The sequence below is a fragment of the Pristiophorus japonicus genome, chromosome 22 (genome assembly GCF_044704955.1).
Source record: "Pristiophorus japonicus isolate sPriJap1 chromosome 22, sPriJap1.hap1, whole genome shotgun sequence".
NCBI classification, from domain to species: domain Eukaryota; kingdom Metazoa; phylum Chordata; class Chondrichthyes; family Pristiophoridae; genus Pristiophorus; species Pristiophorus japonicus.
The window spans coordinates 52609247-52629481 of record NC_091998.1 but is presented as its reverse complement, the minus strand read 5'-3'; the positions used below and the strand labels follow the sequence as shown (position 1 = coordinate 52629481).

Genomic DNA, 20235 nt, shown 5'->3' with positions numbered 1-20235 from the left:
ATCCCATGGCATTATTTTGAAGAGCAGTGGAGTTATTCCCGCTGTCCTGGCCAATATTTATCCCGCAATCAACAGAACAAAAAACATTATCTGGTCATGATCACATTGCAGTATTTGGGAGCTTGCTATGCGCAAATTGGTTGTAAAGCGCTTTGAGACGTCCGGTGGTCATGAAAGGTGCTATATGAAATGCAAGTCTTTCCTTTTCCTCTAGGAACACTCCTGTGTCTCAATACTCCACGGGGCGCAATATAAACTGCTGAGGTCAGGGGACACTTGTATCTGCTTGTAAACGTCAAGCTCCAGGTCACTGCTTGGCTCTCTCTTTATCCCTCGCCAAGATTGAATGTCTGAAGTGTGACGGAAGCGCATTTGATGCAAGACAGGATAAATACCTCGTTCTCGCGTCACGGAGCAGATTTTAATTACAGCGAGATTGTTATCGTCAAAGCCAGACCTTTCTCGATGAACCCGTGGAAGTTTTCTAATAAGCAGCACAGACTCTCGAGCTTCACGCTGCACACCTATGTCGGCCTGGTCAGGTCAGGTAAAGCAGAGCAAAGCAGGGTGACACACACACACTCTGAACCGCTCGAGCCTGTAACTCACTCCCAGCTCTCTGCTGTTCTACCTATAAACCCTGGGATGTTTTACTACGTTAAAGGCGCTATATACATAAAAGTTATTATTCAAGCCCCTCCACGTGGTCCCTGTAACAGACCAACGTTCCGCTGAACTTTCACAGGTTTTTGTTCTCCAGCACTAACCCTTTGGAAATACAGTACGCTCGTAGGAACTGGGAGGAGGCCATTCAGCCCCTCGAGCCGGTTTCCCTGTTTCCACCATTCAATTGGAACGTGGCTGATCTTTTCCATCAACCCCAGCTCCCAGTCTTGGTTCAGCCCCGCCCCCGCTTCCTAAACTGGGCAGCAATGTTCCCGTTAAGCTGTGCGGCCGCTCGGTGCTCTGGAGGTCCCGTGCAGGGCGCTCACATAACAACATAAGAAATAGGAGCAGGAGTCAGCCATTCGGCCCCTCGAGCCTGCTCCGCCATTCAATATCATGGCTGATCATCAACCTCAACTCCAGTTTCCCGCCTGTTGAGCATAGAATAATCAATCCCCATCCATTGTAAAGGGGCAAGGATGGAGGCTTGTAGATAAGGGAGACAGCTAGATCAGATTGGATAATGGTTTCTAAATGGCAGGAGGGTCAGTAAGCAAAGGACACAGATTGAAGGTAATTGACAAGAGAATCAGGAGAGAGATGAGAAGACATTTATTTTTATTTTTGCGCTGCCTGAAAGGGCAGTGGAACCATGTTCAAGAGTAACTTTCAAAAGGGAATTGGATAAATGCTTGAAAAGGAGAAATCTTCAGGAGAGAGTGGGACTAAATGGATCACTCTTCCTAATAGCCAGCACAGGCATGATGGGCCAAATGGCCTCCTTCTGTGCTGTATCTTTGACTGACTATGGTTCTAAGCAGAGCAGGGGGGAGTGAGACTAATTATATCGCTCTTTCAAAAGAGCTGGCACAGGTGTTGTGTGCTTCTATAAGTTTCATTTGGGGTTGTACTAGTCTGCTCTTGAGATGAGATCAGTACAACAGCCAAGTGAACACACGCACCCACGGAGTGTCAGGGAATCAGGAAATTCCTCCTTCACAAGTTCCGCTTCTGGGTCAGCACCCAAACCCCTTTCCGTGTGCCTTTCAAGTAATTTGCAGTCTCTCTTTATTTCAAACTGAAGCTCAAGTCGCTGGTTGCCTTTCATTTCCCATTGTTAATCACTCCTGTGGTATTATGTTTCGAGACAAGCCAAACTCCAGCCCAGCTCAGTGAAACGTTGGAGACATTCGACCCCGGCAAAAACAGAAATGACTTTTTTCTTTGGAAGCCCTGACGCGGTGCAGTTCTGACGTCTCGGGAAGACTGTACTTTGCAAAGTGCCTGCAGTACAAGCCACCCAACGTGAGCCAGAGTTTCCAACCCACGCAGGGGTAGCCTGGAGTCTGCAGGAATTGAAAACCAACTCCAGGAAACTGTTACGAGCAACCTCAGCAGAAAACAAAGCATAGGGGCATTAAATTAGAAAAGACAGACAGACTTGCATTTATATAGCACCTTTCATGACCACCGGACGTCTCACTGCACTTTACATAAGAACATAAGAATTAGGAACAGGAGTAGGCCATCTAGCCCCTCGAGCCTGCTCCGCCATTCAATAAGACCATGGCTGATCTGGCCGTGGACTCAGCTCCACTTACCCGCCCTCTCCCCGTAACCAGCCAGTTAAGTACTTTGAGTGTAGTCACTGTTATAATGTAGGAAATGTGGCAGCCAATTTGCGCACAGCAAGCTCCCACAAACAGCAATGCGATAATGACCAGATAATCTGTTTTTGCTATGTTGATTGAGGGATAAATATTGGCCAGGACACCGGGGAGAACTCCCCTGCTCTTCTTCGAAATAGTGCTGTGGGATCTTTTACGGCCACCTGAGAGAGCAGACGGGGTTGGGTGAGAAGGTTGTGGGTTCAAGTCCCACACCAGGGGCTTGAACACACAAATCTAGGCTGACTCTCCCAGTGCAGTGCTGAGGGAGTGCCGCACTGTCGGAGGTGGCATCTTTCGGATGAGACGTTAAACTGAGGCCCCGTCTGCTCTCTCAGGTGGATGTAAAAGATCCCATGGCACTATTTCGAAGAAGAGCAGGGGAGTTATCCCCGGTGTTGTGGGCCAATATTTATCCCTCAATCAACATAACAAAAAACAATTATCTGGTCATTATCACATTGCTGTTTGTGGGAGCTTGCTGTGCGCAAATTGGCTGCTGAGTTTCCCACATTACAACAGTGACTACACTCCAAAAGTACTTCATTGGCTGTAAAGCACTTTGAGATGTCTGGTGGCCGTGAAAGGCGCTATATAAATGCAAGTCTTTCTTTCTTTTGACTTTGCCTTCTCTGTGTTTTGGAGCTGCGTTGGCATGGCCCCTTTAAACTTCGGAGTCAGGCAAGAAGTATTTTTCAACCTTTGAACCCACTCATTAGCTTCATTGGGCCCTGTCTACTTCAATCAGAGGGACTACAGTTCTGCAGATTGATTCCAGGTGGCAGAAAGCGAAGGGTGGGGCTTTGAGTGGAATCCAGAAACTAACACCGCTCCAATAAAGTGTGACGGTTCAGCCACGAATTCAACTTAAAGTAAAGAACAGCAGCAACACATGGCAGCGTGAACCCAGCGACACTGCTTTCAGAAAGATTTAACGGGTTAATGTTTCAGGGCGGGGGCTGGGCACTGCACATAAAACACGAACGCGTCTTTTCTCTCCACCAATGCTGGCAGATTCACAACGTGTTTCGGGCATTTTCTGCACTTTTGATTCTGATTTCAAACACTCGCCTACAATTCAGAAGGTCGTGGGTTCAAGTACCACTCCAAGGCGCTCAGGGAGCGCCACACTGTCGGAGGGGCGACGCTCAGGGAGCGCCGCACTGTCAGAGGGGCGACGCTCAGGGAGCGCCGCACTGTCAGAGGTGTCTTCTTTCAGATAAGACATTACACCGAGGCTCCGTCTGCCCTCTCAGGTTGATGCAAAAGATCCCACAATATTATTTTGAAGAAGAGCAGTGGGAAGTTCACCCCGGTGTCCCGGGTCAATATTTATCCCTCAATCAACGTAACATTAAAAAAAAACTGATTATCTGGTCATTATCACATTGCTGTTTGTGGGAGCTTGCTGTGCGCAAATTGGCTGCCGCGTCTCCCACATTACAGCAGTGACTACACTCCAAAAGTATTGGCTGCAAAGCACTTGGAGATGTCCGGCAGTGGTGAAAGGCACTATATAAATGTAACTCTGTCTTCACTGCACACGGTGATGGAGAAATTCCACTTTGAAACTCTTGGCCAGAGACTTCTGCTGAAAACACAGAACCTCCTCGGGGCCCAGACTTTCTGAGAAGCCCATCAACATTCCCAGGAAAGAGGCCTCCCAGCTAAGTGTTGGCAACCCAGCCTGAACCACCCCCAGGGCACTCGATATCAACTGCAAGCATCTCCGTACATCTCACACGGATCTCACCGGGGGGGTGGGGGGGGACATCATAAAACATTGTTTGTTGGCAGGAATCAACAGAAAGCCCCTGAAAGCGAGTTGGACAGCGCTGGGGAAGGAAACACTGGGAATTTCTCCATGTTCGAGGTAAAGAGAGCCTGAGCTGCTTTCCTCGTCCATGTTTATCTTACCATCTTAATTATTTCTCAGTCAGACATTCCAGCAAACAAACAATTTTAGGGAGCTGCATAAACAGTTGATGAATGGGACATCTGGGCTGAAAGTTCAACTGCCTGATTTACACAAAGTCGTAGCTCCATTCGATCTCCCTCCTCACCCCATTCTGGTGCAAAATTATTTTCTCCCTGGACCACACACAGACCTAGCCCAGCGAGCAACCATACAAGGCCTCTGACCATGCGGGATCCAAGCCCATCATTTGTCTATCCCTCAGCCGGCATCTCGAAGGTTCATTCCACCTAAAATCAAAAAAGTTCCAAGTCTACAAATATTGGCCTCTTACCCAAGGAAAGATATACTTGCCTTCCATGGAGGTTCACCAGACTGATTCCTGGGATGGGGGATTGTCCTAAGAGGAGAGATTGAATAGACTAGACCTATATTTCCTAGAGTTTAGAAGAATGGAGGTGATCACATTGACAAGTATAACATTCTTAAAGGGCTCAACAGGGTAGATGCAGGGAGGATGTTTCCCTCTGGCTGGAGAGCCTCAAACCAGGGGTCAGAGTCTCAGAATAAGGGGTCAACCATTTGGGGCTGAGATGAGGAGAGATTTCTTCTCAGAGGGTGGTGAATCTTTGGAATTCTCTGGGGCAGAGGGCTGCAGATACTCAGTCATTGAATATATTCAAGACAGAGATCGATAGATTTTTGGATCCTAAGGGAATCAAGGGATACGGAGATAGAGCAGGAAAGTGGAGTTGAGGTAGAAGATCAGCCGTGATCTTATTGAATGGCAAAGCACGCTCGAGGGGCTGAATGGCCGACTCCCACTGCTATGTTGGTTGATGGGGGAGGGGGATAATAATGCTCCATTGCACCATGATGGTACAGGACAGGTTGGATAGATCAGCTGGTCTTTTCCTGTCCATTATTTATTTAGTCTTGCGTCCAACAGGTTTCTCTGACATGTAACAGTGTCAGCTGTGGCTCAGTGGGTAGCACACTTGCCTCTGAGTTGGAAGGTTGTGGGTTCGAGTCCCACTCCAGGGACTTGAGCACAAAAATCTAGGCTGGCACTCCCAGTGCAGTGCTGAAGGAGCGCTGTACTGTCGGAGATGCCGTCTTTCGGATGGGACGTTAAACCGAGGTCCCGTCTGCCCTCTCAGGTGGATGTTAAAGGTCCCGTGAACTATTTCAAAGAAGAGCAGGGGAGTTATCCCCGGTGTACTGGCCAATACTTATCCCTCAATCAACATTAAAAAAACAGTTTATCTGGTCATTATCACGTTGCTGTTTGTGGGAGCTTGCTGTGTGCAAATTGGCTGCTGCGTTTCTCACATTACAACGGTGACTACATTTCAAATGTACCTCATTGGCTGTAAAGCGCTTTGAAACGTCCGGTAATCGTGAAAGGCGCTATATAAATGCAAGTCTTGCTTTCTTCTTTCTTACTCCCCCATCGTGGTGTATCCTTTCCTATTGCCACACCAGCCCTCAATGTAACCTCAACCGTCAGCAGAGCAGTGGTACCATCCCTGTGAGAAAGACGTCATTTCTTGGAGGCCTCAGTTTCCCAATCGAGAAAACTCTCCTCCCAGAAAATTCTGACCCAGCGAACAATTTAATTACAGCTGAACACGGTCCAGTCCTTCATTCAGAGTATATAAAATCGTGGGAGTATATAAATATCAAAATGCCTTGCGACCTGGGACTAGCCTGCGCTGCTGTTACGATGAGAAGCAGATGTTCATTCGAAGTTTCCGAGCGATTATAGATATACTTATTTTTTTTAATAAAATGCATGAGTTTTGTCAATGATGAATCTCTCATAACCCTATAACCTCTGAACTGTAGGTCGTGCTTCAGATAGTCCTGGGCCAATATTTATCCTTTAATCAACATATCAAAATAAACCCAGATTATCTGGTCATTATCACATTGCTGTTTGTGGGAGCTTGCTGTGCGCAAACTGGCTGCCACCTTTCCCACATTGCAACAGTGACCACATTCCAATTGGCTGTAAAGTGCTTTGGGACATCCGGAGGTCGTGAAAGGCACTTTATGAATCCAAGTCTTTCTTTCTAAATACGTACAAAGCTACAATAATTTGCTGTCATACAAGCGCCTTTAATGTGGTGAAAAAATGTGCCAATGTGCTTCACAGGAGCGTTATGTAGTGTATTTGGACTTCCAGAAGGCATTTGACAAGGTGCCACACAAAAGGTTACTGCATAAGACAAAAGTTCACGGGGTTGGGGGCAATATATTAGCATGGATAAAAGACTGGCTGACAAACAGAAATCAGAGAGTCGGGATAAATGGTTCATTCTCTGGTTGGCAATCAGTAATGAGTGGAGTGCCGCAGGGATCAGTGCTGGGACCTCAACTATTTACAATCTACATTAATGACTTGGAAGAGGGGACTGAGTGTGATGTGGCCAAGTTTGCTGACGATACAAAGATGGGAAGAAGGGCAAGGTGTGAGGAGGACATAAAAGAGGCTGCAGGACATAGACAGGCTAAGTGAGTGGGCAAGAATTTGGCAGATGGAGTATAATGTTGGAAAGTGTGAGGTCATGCACTTTGGCAGAAAAAAAATCAAAGAGCAAGTTATTATTTAAATGGAGAAAGATTCCAAAGTACTGCTGTACACCAGGACCTGTGGGTACTTGTGCATGAAACACAAAAGGTTAGTATGCAGCAACAGCAAGTAATCAGAAAGGCCAATGTTTTTTTTTTAATTTAATTTTATTTAATTTTTCGGAGCCAATCTTTCCAATTCTTTGTCAGATCACAAACGCCAGAGGTCACCTTGCACACATCAAGGATCACCCTGCGCTAATGCTCTTAGCCAAAAGGCCTAGAGCCCAAGCACCGTTCCTGGAAGTACTGCAATACCAGGTTCGTGCCATGGAGGTGGATGGGTCAGCAACCCCACACACCTCCGTGGAGGTGGATGGGTCAAGCCACCCCACCCACCTCCTATTTCCAAAAAGCATAGGAGAACCACCTTCCTGATCCAGGGAGAACCACTTTGGGGTCATGGTTACTCAGAAAGGCCAATGGTATCTTGGCCTTTATTGCAAAGGGGATGGATTATAAAAGCAAGGAAGTCTTGTTACAGCTGTACAGGGTATTGGTGAGGCCACACCTGGAATACTGCGTGCAGTTTTGGTTTCCATATTTACGAAAGGATGTACTTGCTTTGGAGGCAGTTCAGAGAAGGTTCACTCGGTTGATCCCAGGGATGAGGGGGGTTGATTTATGAGGAAAGGTTGAGTCGGTTGGGCCTCTACTCATTTGAAAATTCAGAAGAATGAGAGGTGATCTTATCGAAACGTACAAGATTATGAGGGGGCTTAACAAGGTGGATGCAGAGAGGATGTTTCCACTGATGGGGGAGACTAGAACTAGAGGGCATGATCTTAGGATAAGGGGCTGCCCATTTAGAACTGAAATGAGGAGAAATTTATTCTGAGGGTTGTGAATCTGTGGAATTCGCTGCCTCAGAGAGCTGTCGAAGCTGGGACATTAAATAAATTTAAGACCAAAATAGACAGTTTCTTGAGCGATTTTGGGGGAGGGGGGGTGGTGGAAGATGGGGGGTTATGGGAAGCAGGCAGGGAAGTGGAGCTGAGTCCATGATCAGATCAGCCATGATCTTATTGAATGGCGGAGTAGGCTCGAGGGGCCTTATGGCCTACTCCTGTTCCTATTTCTTATATTCTTATATTACCGGACAAATTTTGCCTCACAATAGTACCCAGAATGCATGGCAAGTACACGGGCACAGCACCAAGCATGTGGTTGCCGTGGAGTCTATGCCCCTCTCATATGATGGCAGAGATTCATAGAATCACAGAAATTCATGCCACAGAGGGGAGGTCATTTCGGCCCATTGTGTCTGCGCCGGCCGACAAAGAGCTTTCCAGTTCTTGGTCCGTAGCCCTGTAGGTTGCGGCACTTGAAATCCACATCCAAGTACTTTTAAATGCGATGAGGGTTTCTGCCTCTACCACCCTTTCAGGCAGTGAGTTCCAGACCCCCACCACCCTCTAGGTGAAAACCATTCCTTTCAAATCCCCTCTAACCCTCCTACCGATTACTTTAAATCTATGCCCCCTGGTTATCGACCTCTCTGCTAAGGGAAATAGGTCCTTCCTATCCATTTCTATCTCGGCCCGTCGCAATTTTATACACCTCAATATGGTCTCCCCTCAGCCTCCTCTGCTCCAAAGAAAACCACCCCAGCCTATCCAATCTTTCCTCATTGCTAAAATTTTCCAGTCCAGGCAATATCCTCATAAATCTCCTCTGCACCCTCTCTAGTGCAATCACATCTTTCCTGTCATGCAATGACCAGAACTGCACGTAGTACTCTAGCTGTGGCCTGACTAATGTTTTCTACAGTTCAAGCATAACCCCCCGTGCTCTTGTATTCTACGCCAGATTGGACCGTCTGGTACAGTGCATGTAGATGGGCCTCCAGACAGCAACCAACAGGATCAGCACCTTTCTGCTGAAAGGGAAATTGCTGTCTGCTTCTTAATCCTCACCCCCTCAGCACACACTCCAGTTGCTCCAAGTTTCCTGCCTTATGCTGCACAAAGGTCACAGACAGGTCAACAACCTTCTCTTGTCCCCGACGTTCCTTCCGCCGTTCCTCGAAACAGGTAGTTTCCAAACGCCTGCCACTGCAACTTCTTCTTACCCCAGTTCCCCCTCAGACAGTGCGGGGCTCCCTCAGCACTGCCCCTCCGACTGCTGAGGGAGCCCCGCACTGTCGGAGGGGCAGCGCTGAGGGAGCCCCGCACTTGCCCCTCCGACAGTGCGGGCCTCCCTCAGCACTGCCCCTCCGACAGTGCGGGGCTCCTTCAGACAGTGCGGGGCTCCCTCAGCACTGCCCCTCCGACAGTGCGGGGCTCCCTCAGCACTGCCCCTCCGACAGTGCGGGGCTCCCTCAGCACTGCCCCTCCGACAGTGCGGGGCTCCCTCAGCACTGCCCCTCCGACAGTGCGGGGCTCCCTCAGCACTGCACTTGGAAGGTAGGCCTAGATTTTTCTGGCCAATGGCTTGTATTTCCAGCAGTAGCAGCTTTTTTTGATTCCCACGGCTGGAACAATCTTACACCAATTTACACAGAATAAACAGCACAGAAATAGGCCTTGCAACCCCAATAGTCTGTGCTGCTGTTAGTACTCTGCACGAGTCTCCTCCCATTCCATCTACCTCATCTCAGCGTATCTTACTGATCCTGTTTCTCTCATGTTCTCGTCTAGTTTTCTTTTGATAGATTGCAAGCCATTTGCCTGAACCACTTTACTGTGGTCGCAAGTTCCATCTTCTAACCACTCTGAATAGAGATGCCTCTCCTTATTTCCGTATTGGATATGTTAGTAGCTCTTGTATTTATGACCTCTAGTTTGGGATTTTATTGGCTAAGTTCTGGGAGAAAAACTCCACACAAGGTTCTTGGGCATGTACTGGACCCTGCCTCAGGACCACCTAAAGAGGTCCATTTGCCCGTTGGACTTTCAGGAAGCTGCTTCAACTCCAAGAGGATCGGAGAGCTGTTTTCACAGGAGTGGAAAAGGGGCGCAGGGAGGGCGAGAATTGAGGAGGGAGTCGCTTGGGTGGATGATGGCGGGCTGAAAAATCCAAGATTGCCACAACAACAACTTGCATTTATATAGTGCCTTTAAATGTAGTAAAACATCCCAAGCTGCTTCACAGGAATGTTACGAGCAATTTTAAGACACAAGGGTGAAATAGCCTGGAGGAGATGATCAATTGTATTTACAACCCTCGGAAATGCAGTAGACTAGCACTGGCAATTGTGTCAGCTGTGGCTCAGTGGGCAGCACTCTCGCCTCTGAGTCAGAAGGTTGCGGGTTCAAGTACCACTCCAGGGACTGGAGCACAAAAATCTAGGCCAACACTCTAGTGCAGTGCTGAGGGGGTGCCGCACTGTCGGAGGTGCCATCTTTCGGATGAGACTTTAAACCCGAGGCCCCGTCTGCTCGCTTAGGTGGACATGAAAGATCCCAGGGCACTATTTCGAAGAAGAGCAGGGGAGTTATCCCCGGTGTCCTGGGGCCAATATTCATCACTCAAATCAACTTAACAAAAAAAACCCAGATTATCTGGGTCATTATCACATTGCTGTTTGTGGGAGCTTGCTGTGCGCAAATTGGCTGCCGTGTTTCCCACATTACAACAGTGATGACACTCCAAAAGGTACTTCATTGGCTGTAAAGCGCTTGGAGGCATCTGGTGGTCGTGAAAGGCGCTATATAAATGCAAGTTTTTCTTCACCTTGTGACAGGCTCCGAATCTGCTCTCGGCAGAAAACCACCAACGATACGACTGTGTTAACAGCTGCGAATGGAAGGGCCCCCCCCACCCCGAGATTTCCCTTCCGCCGTTCCTCAGGAAAGCTGTGCATAGTCATCCCTCGTGATCCGAGCGCCATATGGTATTCACATACGCTTGCCAAGAACAAATATCCTTTTTTGTTCTGGCTGCTCAAGGTGGCCTGACGGAGAGGTGGATGGGGGAGGGGGTTGGGGGCTAATGCTGTTTGCACATGGGCTCAAAGCAGTTCCTACTGTGTGAGTGGGGTGGGGGGGGGTGGGGTTGAGGGATGACGTAGCACCAGGCTGGGCTCAGCCGACCTCGTGTGTGTGGAGGTCACCTTCCCCATCCCATCCCCCTCTCCGCAACCTCATACTCAACAAAGAGTCACAGAGCCAGCCCTGGGCCCACCACTAAAGCCAGAAAATTGTGCTCAATGCATCACAGATCGGAGGCCCATTGCTCACTGTCCCCGCCCTTCCCACCCCCTCAACAACACCCCAACTCTGACTCCTGCCATCTGTACAATATTGTTGCCATCACTTGGGAATAATCTGACAAGCTTCGTGAAGAGCGGTCTTGAATTTTAAAGCTTCGTTGCCTTGCTGGTTTGGAGTTTAAGATGTGAAGACTTTCAAAACGAAAAAAAAAACAGGAGTGGATTCCGCCTGGATCACACGAAAAAGTTCCAACGAGCTTGCACTTGAATTTCGACATCTGCACGGTTGTGGAAGGGAGCTTTAGACAGCGGGGAGACAGGTAGCATGGCCTAAGGGGCTAGGAAGTGAATTCGAGAGCATGGGGACAAGTCGCTGAAGATTACAGTATAGAATCATAGAAATTTACAGCATGGAAGGAGGCCATTCGGCCCATTGTGTCCGCGCCGGCCGACCAAGAGCTACCCAGCCTAATCCCACTTTCCAGCTCTGGGTCCATAGCCCTGTAGGTTACAGCACTTCAAGTGCACATCCAACTATTTTTTTTTAAATGTGGTGATTGCCTGAAAGGGTGGTAGAGGCAGAAACAATGAGTTCCAGACCCCCATCACCCTCTGGGTGAAGAAATTTCCCCTCAAATCCCTCTAAACCTCCCCCCAATTACTTTAAATCTATGCCCCCTGGTTGTTGACTCCTATGCCAAGGGAAATAGGTCCTTCCTATCCACTCTCTCCAGGTCCCTCGTAATTTTATGCACCTCAATAAGATCTCCCTCAGCCTCCTCTGTTCCAAAGAAAACAAACCTAGTCTATCTAATCTTTCTTCATGGCTAAAATTCTCCAGTCCAGGCAACATCCTCACAAATCTCCTCTGCACCCTCTCTAGTGCAATGGCATCTTTCCTGTAATGTGGTGACCAGAACTGCACGCAGTACTCTAGTTGTGGCCTAACTAGCATTTGATAAAGTTCCAAGCATAAAATCCCTGCTCTTGTATTCTATGCCTTGGCTAATAAAGGCAAACATTCTGTATGCCGCCTTAACCACCTTATCTACCTGGCCTGCTACCTTCAGGGATCTGTGGACATGCACTAGACAGATGGAGCAGAAGTGCGAGGTGAATAAAATTGGGAAATATACAAAGAGTGGACAAAGTTGGGCAGAGATCCATCAGATGGTCCATCCCATTCAGTCATGATTCATGATTCTCAGTGCTCCAAACACCAGCAACAACGTCATCAAATAAAACAGATTTAAAAAGGCCGAGACTAATTCAAGGCAAGCAGAGTTGTCCCCGACAACACCCAAAGGCAATAGGTGGAGTGGGGCTGGAGGAGGTTGCACAGACAGGGAGGGGGGAGCGCTTCGGAACATCTACCAGGAGTTTTCATTGAATGCATTAAGGGGATGGAGAGCCAGCAATCAGGACAGGGCAAGAGGGACTGAAGAAAAAAAAAGACTTGCATTTATATAGCACCTTTCACGACCACCGGACGTCACAAAGCACTTTACAGCCAATGAAGTACTTTTGGAGTGCAGTAACTGTTATAATGTGGGAAACGCAGCAGCCAACTTGCGCACAGCAAGCTCCCACAAACAGCAATGTGATAATGACCAGATAATCTGTTTTTTTTGTTATGTTGATTAAGTGATAAATATTGGCCCCAGTACACCAGGGATAATTCCCCTGCTCGTCTTTGAAATAGCACCATGGGATCTTTTACATGCACCTGGGGAGAACAGTTGGGGCCTCGGTTTAACTTCCCATCTCAAAGACGCCACCTCCCTCAGCACTGCACTGGGAGTGTCAGCCTAGATTCTTGTGCGCAAGTACCTGGAGTGGGACAGTGAGAGACAGGGCGCCACCAGTGAATTTTTAGGGCAATTTGGGGTTTATGTTGGGCTGCAGCTGGGGAGGGCGGAGAGCTGGATCCTGGAAATGAGGCAAGTGCGGAGCCAGGGTTCAGTGCTGGGGCGAGGCCAGGTTGGGAGCAAGCAATGGCGGAAAGGTTCTGGGACTCAGCGCCCTGTTGGGGAAACGTTCTGGTTTGTGGAGTGAAGGAAGATTGTAGGGAGGGTATGGATTACCACCACATACAGAATCCCCAGTGTTCCAAACTGCACCAAATCAATGGATCAATAATTTACCTTTTCCCCTATCCCAAAGGGACGCGACATGCCCCAAACCTCATGCAATAAGGAATTCCAGTACTTGACGTATCTACGACTACAGCACAAAAACAAAAACAGTGCCGACTATATGCTCGCCAAGTGCTCACTGAATTTATTTACGTCAGAGGGAGGTGTGCGTCAGACTTGACTCTAGTTTGGTGCAATACGTCACACGCACGGTCAGTACAGCAGCAACTGCTTCTATTGTTCAACACTTCCCAATATAACCACCCACTTTGTTTGACAATGGGTTACATTTAATACAAGTCTTTCTATAATTTACCCATCCAGGTATAAATCCTTCCCACTGCTTTGCCTGTAATCATATACTCAGTATCAGAGAGTGCCCCGTTTCTCTTGCACCATTTCGGCATGACACACGCTTGCACACTCCCAGGCAACCCCACTCCCCCATCCACGCTGCTCCCAGGCACTCCCTGCCATGCTGCTCCCCCAGGCTGCTCCCAGCCACACACAAACACCCACTCCCCTTCCCTGCGCCGCGTGCTCCCAGGCATTCCCCCCCCCCACCTGGCGCTCCCAGGGCCCCACCCAGCGCTCCCAGGCATGCCCCCCCACCCTCGCGCTCCCAGGCCCAAGCCGCCCCCCCCCCCCTCCCCCCACTGCGCGCTCCCAGGCAGCCCCGCCCCACCTCCAGGCAGCCTCGGCCCCACCGCCCCCCCCACGCTGCTCCCAGGCAGCTTTCCCCCCCACCACACACACACACACACACACACACACACACACACACACACACACACACACACACACACACACACACACACACACACACACACACACACACACACACACACACACACACGAATAGCTGGGGCGACGGATTCTCATTATGTGAAGGATTAGTTGCCCCAATGCTCCAGTTCTCAGGCTATTCCAGATCAGGAGAAAGGAGCGTGTAATGCAACACACATCGCCACAAACCAGAAAACTCAGAAGGAATGCAGTTCTGGCTGCAGATGCCTCGGGAAATGGTTTCCTCTGGCTTTAAAAACATTTATGTAAATAAACAAAATTATTATAAAACGTCACCTAAAACAAAACAGAAGTGGATTCAACCAAAGAGGGGCTTGGAACAGTTTAAATCAGCTGTCGCCGCTCGAAGCTATAACTTGATATTTTCTACACAAGTCCTTCCTCAGCAGAAATGACTTGTGGTCGGTGGCTCTGCTGAAAATGCTGGGGGGAAATTGGGAATGTCAAAGGGTAATGAAACAAATGGGCAAGCAGTGAACTGCAACCACGGAGGGCCTTCAAAAATCGAAACTGCGGTCACACTGCTCACACGCCTGCCTCACCCCACCACTAACCCATGGCCCACACTGCCCTCAGCTCCAGGACCCAGCTCTACACCCTCCCAAGCTGCAGGAGGAACTTCTTTACCCAGAGAGGCCACATTGTCCGCACGTCTGACACAAGACTCCCAAAGCTAGCGCTCTACTCGGAACTCCTGCATGGCAAGCGAGCCCCAGGCGGGCAGAGGAAACGTTTCACGGACACCCTCAAAGCCTCCCTGATAAAGTGCAACATCCCCACCGACACCTGGGAGTCCCTGGCCAAAGACCGCCCTAAGTGGAGGAAGTGCATCCGGGAGGGCGCTGAGCACCTCGAGTCTCGTCGCCGAAAACACGCGCAGGCAGCGGAAGGAGCGTGCGGCAAACCTGTCCCACCCACCCTTACCCTCAACGACTGTCTGTCCCACCTGTGACAGAGACTGTAATTCCCGTATTGGGCTGTACAGTCACCAAAGAACTCATTTTGAGAGTGGAAGCAAGTCTTCCTCGATTTGGAGGGACTGCCTATGATGATGGGTTAGAACGTGGAACTTGCTACTACAATGATTAGTTGAGGTGAATAGCATTGATACATTTAAGGGGAAGCTGGATAAACACACGAGGGAGAAAGGAATAGAGGGATATACTGATGAGATTGGATGATGCATTATATTGGATTAGTTAGTTTCCAGAATAGTTTTTTTATTATCTTATATAATCAATATCTGATCAGTAATGGCTTTAGAATTATGTGCAAGAATGAATTGTAAAAGTCTGCAATCGTCAACTGTATGCTAGAATACCTTGGATTATACTTATAATTAAAGTCTGTGAGTAGGCTGTAACCCAGACAGCCTGGGATGTGAAAGAGGATTGCTAGAATCAAATAGGGATGCTGTTGGGTTAATTAACGATAGTTGTATATGGGCCAACAGTAAGAATGAGGCATCGAGTGCAGCTAACCTAGGAACCAAGGTCAGAGGGAGCAGCAACGGTGTTAAAATGTTATGATGCCTGGCAGTGGGCTAAAATCACATAGGCCTTTTCACATGACCATTCCAGGTGCAATATCTCTAGTGTTCTGTACGAGACATACCCTTTGCTGTTGCTATAGCTACCCCAGATACGCGTTGTGGTGGTCAAAAACATATTATGCTAGGGGCTTAGAAGACCAGAACCTGTGTGAGCAAAGGACGTGGCACCTTCATAATTAGATTTAGAGGAATTGATGCAAGCCAGTGATTGGTTCGGGGGGTGGGGAGGGGGTGGTCTTGACAGCCACAAAGTGCACAAGATTTCAGCAAGAATCTAGCCTGCACCCAAGAGACAGATGAGACGAGAGACACAGGGTTCAGCCTGCTCATAGTTGCGCTCCTACCCAGAGTATAACGGGGTAATACAAGTCTCGATTATACTCTGCTCAAATACGGCCATGTCTTAAAGTCTTGCTTGTGCTGAATAAAGTTTAATCACGGTCACGAATATGGGTCAACTTCGAACCATTCGGAACCAGGGCCCCTTCAGGGCAAATGAAGAGGGGTGGGAGAAGGCTCGAGTGAAGCATAAGCACCAACATGGACCACTTGGGTCGAATGGCCCGGTTCTGTGCTGTAGACGTGATGTAATTACTGTTCAACCATTTCCCTTTCCAGACATGACCAACTAATCTCCAACGGCTCACTCAGACAGACTGAACCAGACCGATGAGTCATTCACTTTTTTGAAGACTGCGGCGTCTTGGCCTGCAGGAACTAATGCCTTTGAAGAAACAAGAGAGCCTTTCCTTTCACATCAACTGACTTTTCAAACCAACACCGGGCGTCACTTCACTCTCACTGACATCGTTCAACCTTGGTAGTCAAGTGCAAGGTTGCCCTTGGCCATTCAGATTGCATAGAAACATAGAAAATAGGTGCAGGAGTAGACCATTCGGCCCTTCGAGCCTGCACCACCATTCAATAAGATCATGGTTGATCATTCTCTCAGTACCTCTTTCCTGCTTTCTTGCCATACCCCTTGATCCTCTTAGCCATAAGGGCCATATCTAACTCCCTCTTGAATATATCCAATGAACTGACATCAACAACTCTCTGCGGTAGGGAATTCCACAGGTTAACAACTCAGTGAAGAAGTTTCTCCTCATCTCAGTCCTAAATGGCTTACCCCTTATCCTAAGACTGTGTCCCCTGATTCTGGACTTCCCCGTCATCAGGAACATTCTTCCCGCATCTAACCTGTCCAATCCAGTCAGAAACTTGTAAGTTTCTATGAGATCCCCTCTCATCCTTCTAAACTCCAGTGTATAAAGGCCCAGTTGATTCAGTCTCTCCTCATATGTCAGCCCCGCCATCCCGGGAATCAGTCTGGTGAACCTTCGCTGCACTCCCTCAATAGCAAGAATGTCCTTCCTCAGATTAGGAGACCAAAACTGAACACAATATTCCAGGTGAGGCCTCACCAAGGCCCTGTACAACTGCAGTAAGACCTCCCTGCTCCTATACTCAAATCCCCTAGCTATGAAGGCAGACATACCATTTGCCTTCTTCACCGCCTGCTGTACTTGCATGCCAAATTTCAATGACTGATGAACCATGATACCCAGGTCTCGTTGCACCTCCCCCTTTCCTAATCTGCCGCCATTCAGATAATATTCTGCCTTCGTGTTTCTGCCACCAAAGTGGATAACCTCACATTTATCCACATTATACTGCATCTGCCCACTCACCTAACCTGTCCAAGTCACCCTGCAGCCTTTTAGCATCCTCCTCACAGCTCACACCACCACCCAGTTTAATGTCATCTACAAACTTGGAGATATTACACTCAATTCCTTCATCTAGATCATTAATATATATTGTCAAGAGCTGGGGTCCCAGCACTGAGCCCTGCGGTACTCCACTAGTCATTGCCTGCCATTCTGAAAAGGACCCGTTTATCCCGACTCTCTGCTTCCTGTCTGCCAACCAGTTCTCTATCCACGTCAGTACATTACCCCCAATACCATGTGCTTTGATTTTGCACAACAATCTCGTGTGTGGGACCTTGTCAAAAGCCTTTTGAAAGTCCAAATACACCACATCCACTGGTGCTCCCTTGTCAACTCTACATCCTCAAAAAATTCCATAAGATTTGTCAAGCATGATTTCCCTTTCATAAATCCATGCTGACTTGGACTGATCTTGTCACTGCTTTCCAAATGCACTGCTATTTCATCTTTAATAATTGATTCCAACATTTTCCCCACTGCTGATGTCAGGCTAACCGATCTATAATTACCCGTTTTCTCTCTCCCTCCTTTTTTTTAAACAGTGGTGTTACATTAGCTACCCTCCAGTCCATAGGAACTGATCCACAGTTGATGACCATTTTCTAACAGTCTACCAATGCATCCACTATTTCTATGGCCACTTCCTTAAGTACTCTGGGATGCAGACCGTCAGGCCCCAGGGATATATCTGCCTTCAATCCCATCAATTTCCCTAACACAATTTCCCACTTTATAAGGATATCCTTCAGTTCCTCCTTCTCACTCGACCCTCAGTCCCCTAGCATTTCTGGAAGGTTATTTGTGTTTTCCTTCGTGAAAACAGAACCAAAGTATTTGTTTAACTGGTCCGCCATTTCTTTGTTCCCCATTATAAATTCACCTGAATCTGACTGCAAGGGACCTACGTTTGTTTTCACTAATCTTTTTCTCTTCACATATCTATAGAAGCTTTTGCAGTCAATTTTTATGTTCCCAGCAAGCTTCCTCTCATGCTCTATTTCCCCCCTCCTAATTAAACCCTTTGTCCTCCTTTGCTGTATTACAAAATTCTCAGGTTTGCTGCTTTTTCTGGCCAATTTATATGCCTCTTCCTTGGATTTAACACTATCCTTAATTTCCCTTGATAGCCACGGTTGAGCCACCTTCCCAGTTTTATTTTTACTCCAGACAGGGATGTACAATTGTTGAAGTTCATCCATGTAATCTTTAAATGTTTGCCATTGCCTATCCACCGTCAACCCTTTAAGTATCATTCGCCAGTCTATTCTAGCCAAGTCACATCTCATACCATCGAAGTTACCTTTCCCCAAGTTAGGACCCTAGTCTCCGAATTAACTGTGTCACTCTCCATCTTAATAAAGAATTCTACCATATTATGGTCACTCTTCCCCCAAGGGGCCTCGCACAACAAGATTGTTAATTAGTCCTTTCTCATTACACATCACCCAGTCTAGGATGGCCAGCCCTCTAGTTGGTTCCTCGACATATTGGTCTGGAAAACCATCCCTAATACACTCCAGGAAATCCTCCTCCACCGCATTGCTACCAGTTTGATTAGCCCACTCAATATGTAGATTAAAGTCACCCATGATAACTGTGGATCTTTATTGCACGCGTCCCTAATTTCTTGTTTGATGCTGTCCCCATCCTCATTACTACTGTTTGGTGGTCTGTATACAACTCCCACTAGCAATTTCTGCCCTTTGGTATTCCGTAGCTCCACCCATACAGATTCCACATCATCCAAGCTAATGTCCCTCCTTACTATTGCATTAATTTCCTCTTTAACCAGCAACACTACGCCACCTCCTTTTCCTTTTGGTCTATCCTTCCTAAATATTGAATGCCCCTGGATGTTGAGTTCCCAGCCTTGGTCACCCTGGAGCCATGTCTCCGTGATGCCAATTACATCATATCCACATCATATTGTAAAAGGAGATTTTTGTTTATGTGACTGTTTTCACCCCCTTCCCATTTTTGTGAGGCTTCTTCAATCATTCTCTCAGTTAGAAGCCGCCATGTGCTGCTGATGCAACTGCGTGAAGCGTTCCCTCAGTGATCACGAGAAGCCCACCAGTGCCACCACTGCATTCTCTCGCTTAATGACTAAGGCCGCCTATTTCCACCTCCGTAACATCGGCCGTCTCCGCCCCTTGCCTCAGCTCATCCACTGCTGAAGCCCTCATCCATGCCTTTGTTACCTCTAGACTTGACTATTCCAACGCACTCCTGGCTGGCCTCCCACGTTCTACCCTCTAAACTAGAGGTGATCCAAAACTCAGCTGCCCATGTCCTAACTCGCACCAAGTCCCGCTCACCCATCACCCCTGTGTTCGCCAGCCTACATTGGCTCCTGGTTAACCAACGCCTCGATTTCAAAATTCTCATCCATGTTTACAAATCCCTCCATGGCCTCACCCCTCCCGATCTCTAATCTCCTCCAACCCCACAACTCCTCCTCGAGATGTCTTCGCTCCTCTAATTCTGCTCTCCTGAGCATCCCCGATTATAAATCGCTCAACCATTGGTGGCATGCCTTCTGTTGCCTGGGCCCCAAGCTCTGGAACTCCCCACCTAAACCTCTCCGCCCCTCTATCCTCCTTCAAGACGCTCCTTAAAACATACCTCTTTGACCAAACTTTTGATCACCTGTGATAATTTCACCTTATGTGGGTCGCTGTCAAATGTTTAGTGCATAATACTCCTGTGAAGTGACTTGGGACATTTCACTACATTAGAGGCCGGCCACACACACACACGCACACACCTATAGACGCGAGAGTAGGAATCGGCACAAGAGGAGGCGTTCAGCCACTCGAACCTGCTCTGCCATTCAGTGGGACCATGGCTGATTTTATTCCTAACTCACCTTGGCTCCATATCCCTGAATACCCCTAGCTAGCTCAAAATATATCGATCTCGGGTTTAAACCTATTAATTGAGCTTTTTGAGAGAGTGTCTTCCACACTTCTA

General features: G+C 48.1%; 1 protein-coding gene across 2 annotated transcripts in view; it reads right to left on the bottom strand.

Moving 5' to 3' along the window:
• LOC139235034 (lysyl oxidase homolog 2-like) overlaps positions 1-20235 on the bottom strand; it is a 97119-nt gene that overhangs the window by 61337 nt on the left and 15547 nt on the right. The gene's annotated exons all lie outside the window — the stretch shown is intronic.